The sequence below is a fragment of the Neovison vison genome, chromosome 13 (assembly GCF_020171115.1).
Source record: "Neovison vison isolate M4711 chromosome 13, ASM_NN_V1, whole genome shotgun sequence".
Taxonomy (NCBI): Eukaryota; Metazoa; Chordata; class Mammalia; order Carnivora; family Mustelidae; genus Neogale; species Neogale vison.
Window position 1 is genome coordinate 107,493,080 of NC_058103.1, and position 6,000 is coordinate 107,499,079.

Genomic DNA, 6,000 nt, shown 5'->3' on the forward strand with positions numbered 1-6,000 from the left:
TTGCTCTGGTAGTTTTCACTGTTTTAAATGTTTCATATGTTTCAAATGCTGACATGCATAATTTAATAATTTTATTAATAGAAAGAAACAGAACCAATTTTTCTTTTTATATGTTGTCAGGAATTACATAAGCCAACATGAGCAGTGGTGAAAAGTGGTTTAAGTTTGCAAAAATGTGCATAGCTATTTTTCTAAGGAGGTGGGGAGTGTCATCTAGGGAAAAATCCCAGAAGACTGGGCGCCTGGGTGGCTCAGTGGGTTAAGCCGCTGCCTTCGGCTCAGGTCATGATCTCAGGGTCCTGGGATCGAGTCCCACATCGGGCTCTCTGCTCAGCAGGGAGCCTGCTTCCCTCTCTCTCTACCTGCCTCTCCATCTGCTTGTGATTTCTCTCTCTCAGATAAATAAATAAAATCTTTAAAAAAAAAAAAAAATCCCAGAAGACAACATGCTGAAAATGTCTCATTCTTTTCTGCTTGTATATATCTTCACTTAAATGTAAGGTAAAATATACCATTTTATTTTATTTTATTTTATTTTTTTAAGATTTTATTTATTTATTTGACAGAGAGAGATCACAAGTAGGCAGAGAGGCAGGCAGAGAGAGAGAGGAGGAAGCAGGCTCCCTGCTGAGCAGAGAGCCCGATGCGGGGCTCGATCCCAGGACCCTGAGATCATGACCTGAGCCGAAGGCAGCGGCTTAACCCACTGAGCCACCCAGGCGCCCAAAATATACCATTTTAAAATATAATAGTTACTACCCAAGATTTTAAAATTATTCTCCAAGTTATGGATATAACAGTCTTACAGTCAAATAGTTTATTTAAGAACAAAGCAGTTCCCTGCTCCATTCCTCTACATTTTTTAGTTCTTTCAAAGCAGTCCCTTTCAACTCCTAGGTATTCATTAGCTCCTTATACCTGAACTTTTGAGTAACATAATTATACTCTGATTTCTTCATTTAAAAATTGTAGATTTTGTTTATTGATTTATTCTTATGGGAGATGAGGATTTATTCTTTTCTCTCATACCTTCCTTCCTCCTCTTGTTCCAACCTCCCAATTACTTAAAAATTTTTGATTAAATAAGGTACTCACAGCTTAAAAGTTATGTGAACATTACTTACCATTTAAGTTGGGTATTTCACTATGACTATGATTACATTTATTTTTTTGTTAAAGTTTTTGTTTTTCCTGGAATTAACAATTACATCACTGTTTCCTTTTTTGCTTAACTCTTCACCTACCACTAACTCAGCCAAAGACTTACCAGTCAAACCTATGAGGTTACCTTTCAGATCCATTTTAATCTTGGGTACATCCCTCCTCAAACACTTCTCTTACTCTGATCTAAACTTACTGTTTCACAGGGCTGCTGCACAGCTCCCATCCTGGGACTTCTCTTTACTATTGTCTTAGAGTTCCTTCCTCCTCATTCCCATGTTGACTCCTTTCTTTCTTGGATTTCCTGTCTTCTTCTTTCTTTGATTTTTTGGAACATATTCTTATTTAGGTTCCTGAGAAAGAAGGCATAGGAAACACATTTTTGTAGACTTTGTGTGTCTGAAAAAAGACCTCTATTTTACCTTTATATTTACAGTTTGGCTAGATATAAAATTCGATGTTGCAAATAGTTTTCCTTCATTTTAAAGTCATCAATCATCATCTCTTAGCTTCCAGATGATTATAATAGTTTGATTACTCCAGAACTTTTGTATATAACTTACGTCTTCTCTCTGAAGTTTATTCGATAGTCTCTTTCTTCTGGGTTTTCTGATATTTCAGTATCTGATATACTTTTGGGTGGGTTTTGCTTTATTCATGGGGATGCATATTTATTTGGTGATCACATTCAATGTAGAAACTAAGTTCTTCAGTTCTGGAAAATTTTCTTTTTTATTTCTTTTTTTTTTTTTTTTAAAGATTTTATTTATTTATTTGACAGAGAGAGATCACAAGTAGGCAGAGAGGCAGGCAGAGAGAGAGAGGAGGAAGCAGGCTCCCTGCTGAGCAGAGAGCCCGATGCGGGACTCGATCCCAGGACCCTGAGATCATGACCTGAGCCGAATGCAGCGGCTCAACCCACTGAGCCACCCAGGTGCCCCTTCTTTTTTATTTCTTTAGTAATTCTTATTTATTCTTTTATTTTATCTTTTTGTCTTACTTTCTGAGAGATTTTTCTCAACTTTATCTTTTTTTAAATTCTTTTTAATGCATTGTTTACCGGTACTATTGTATATTTAATCTCCAAGAATTCTTTCTAGTTCCTTTTTCTTGCTTAAAGGCACCTGACCTTTCATCTCTTAGAATACTGATTACAGATTTTAATGTATCCTTTACATTTTTCAAATGATGTCTGAACAATATGCTATAAAAAGTATCCTCAGGGCGCCTGGGTGGCTCAGTGGGTTAAGCCACTGCCTTCGGCTCAGGTCATGATCTCGGGGTCCTGGGATCGAGTCCCGCATCGGGCTCTCTGCTCAGCGGGAAGCCTGCTTCCTCCTCCTTCTCTCTCTGCCTGCCTCTCTGCCTACTTGTAATCTCTCTCTGTCAAATAAATAAATAAATAAAATCTTAAAAAAAAAAAATCTATAAAAAAAAAGTATCCTCAGTATGGAGTTACTGACAGTGCCAGAGAGTGAGATATGGGAGAAAACAAGTGTAAAACATCGACTTTTCTTTTTGGAAGGGCCAAATCTGATTTGGGAAACAAGATATATTCACATGAAATGTTGAGAATATTTCAGTTAATAATTAATACTAAGTGAGTGGTGGACACCTGCCTGGCTCAGTTAAGTGTCTAACTTCAGCTCAGGTCTTGATCTGACAGTTGTGAGTTCGATCCCCATGTTGGGCTCCAAACTGGGTGTGGAGCCTACTTAAAAAAAAAAAAATACTGAGTGGTACAAGCAATAACATAAAAATTCAGATGAGAAAAATCTTTCAGTATTAGATAATTGAGGAATTAAGCTACATTACCCTAATTAAAATCACAGGCCAATTGTTACCTCAGGCTTAAGAAACCAAAAAAAAAAAAAAAAAAAGAAAGAAAGAAAGAAAGAAAAATCTCTAACTCTCAAAATGATTATTCTTTTAAAGTACTCTGTTTTTTTAAGTTGGATCATGGCTTTTTTAGCTACCATGACAGAAAAGTTGGTACTATCTTTGACTTTTACCCTAATTTATTTACTGATTATTATCTCATCCATCAAGTCTTACTGACATTATACACTCCTTTTCTATTTCATTCACCTATAGCCTCCCCCACCTTGCTGAGTCTTTATCATCTTACTACTAGTATGTATCAGCATTCTAATTATTCCCTGGCCCATGTTTTTTCTTCCTAAATCCTCATCTCCTGTAGGAATAAATCAGTAAACACTTTTCTACAGTTTTTAAATGAAGAAATCAGAGTATTATCATGTTACTCAGAAATGGGAGGTAAAGAACTAAAGAATATCTAGGAGTTGAATGGGACTGGTTCTAAAGAGTAGCACTCAGAAGTGTGAAGGGATAGGGCCGAGAACTACTTTGTTTTTATATAAACTATTTGACTCTATGGTTCTACTAAAAATAATTTGAAGATTCTTTATTATTAGCTGAACCAAAATTGGGTCAGAGCAGATCACACAGGTATGGGGCATATATGCCTTTTCTTCTTTTCTCTTGCTCCCTGCTCAAGATATGGTGGTAAAATTGTGAGTTAAAATCAAGTGTTTCCATGTAACTCAAATTGTGCTGGCTGTGGCCCCCAACTGCTTATGCAGAAATTCCAGCCTCCTGCAAAGTACATCCCCTATTTAATTATTTCTGAGAGCCCCCATGAGGAGTCCCACACCTGTTCAGAAACAAATCCAATCCTATGATATTCTGCCAGGTGCTGCTTCTACTCCATGCTGCTTCACCAGATGCTAGTCTGTCCTGGTGGTATTAAAGATGCATGATGGTGAATGGAAGAAAATGACCTTCTTTTCCCTTCATTATAGCTCTACTATGCTAAGTATTGGTGAAATAGTTTTTTAAGGAGGCTCAGTGGGTTGGGCCGCTGCCTTCGGCTCGGGTCGTGGTCTCGGGGTCCTGGGATCGAGTCCCGCGTCGGGCTCTCTGCTCGGCGGGGAGCCTGCTTCCCTCTCTCTCTCTGCCTGCCTCTCCATCTACTTGTGATTTCTCTCTGTCGAATAAATAAATAAACTCTTAAAAAAAAAATTTTTTGCTTATGTAGTTCTTTTTAAGAGTGGGACCTAAATTTGGGTCTAGATAGGCTGATCAAGAATGCATTCAAGGATTATATTCCATCACCTTCATCTTAAAATCCCTATCCTGCTGGTATTATGACAGTGGTTAAGGTTTTGTTTTTGGGTCAAATATACCATGCCTTAGGACACATCTCCTCAAAAACACTCCTACCAGTTTGCTAGATTTCTCTCAATTTTAGTACAGTTATGCTTGATGTGTGGTTTTTGGATTAGTAGTATTAACATCACCTGGGAACTTACTAAAAATGAAAATTCTCTAAGCCCACCCCAGATCTATAGAAGCAGGAACTCTGTGTGTAGCCCAGTGATACAGAGGCCTTTGCTTTGACAAGAACTTTAGGTGTTTCTGATTCACAGTAAAGTTTGAGAATTACTATTCTAGCACTAGGGGAAGCCTCTCTTCCTCACCCCAATGGCAAATAAATAAACTTAGCAAGATCAGAAAGCTTCTAAATTCACCTTCTATAGCCAATTTTGTTTTTCATTACACACCCAGAACTATCTGAAATAGTTTTTTGGCCATTTTTTTCCATATATTCTCCCTTGACAGGGGGTGTACATGTTTGTGGGTATATGTGCGTGCATGTGCACTTGTGTGTTTTGTGTATAACTTCAAAATCATGTTGAAAACCATATTTTGCTATTCGGATCTCAAAATGCTTCTTTGCTCTTGTCTTTCCCACATTTTCTACCTTAATATCAGTCTCTGGCATCCAGGCTTACAACATTCAAGTATTTTTGTTTAGATTCCTCATGGTCAACAAGTCCTGTTTTTATTTTATTTTTTATTTTTTTTTTCTTAATACAAAAGATTTTCATTTTAGAAAAATTAGCAAACACATATAAGCAAAAAAAGAAAGGAAAAACTACTCTTCATCATACTATGTGGAATGAAATATTAGAGATAATACTAGTGATACTTCACTGTATGTATGTCCTTCTCAAATTTTCAAGGCATCTGAACACATACATGTTTTTGTAAATGAAAATGGGACCATTTCGAACACATTTTTTTAGTTACAATATATTATGAACATCTTAGGGTATAGCTGACTCAGCACAGCTGCAATTCTTGATCTCAGAGCTGAGAGTTCAAGTCCCACGTTGGGTGTGAGCTTACTTACAAAAAAATAAAACCTTAAAAAAAATACATATATAGTGACATCTCTATGCATTAATATACATTCATCTACAACATTCCTAGTGAATTAATAATATTCCATTGTATGGCTGAATCAATCCCTGCTTCTTGGACATTTCAATTGTTTTACTATTATGAGCTTCACTACAATCAATGTCCTTGTAACTGAATCTCTGTTCCTTTAATAGATTTCCAAATGTTTATGTCCGATCAGGATTTGACTCTTCAATATCTTACCTAAGGCTTGCCTTCCATTCTCTCTGGTGCTGTCCTATTTCAGTGAGTATGCTGGAGTAAACCTGCTAACTGATTTCTCTATAGTTTATTTTCTTTGGAGTACATTGTGTATATTGCCAGATTAAACAATGCATTCAGTATTTCCATTTATCACTGAAAACCCTTAAAAACACTTCTTTAACCACTAAATGTCACAAGTTGGTCTAGCATTCAAAGCTTTTCTTTTTCTTTTTTTTTTTAAAGATTTTATTTATTTATTTGTCAGAGACAGAGGGAGAGAAAGCGAGCGAGCACAGGCAGACAAAGAGGCAGGCAGAGACAGAGGGAGAAGCAGGCTCCCTGCCGAGCAAGGAGCCCGATGTGGGACTC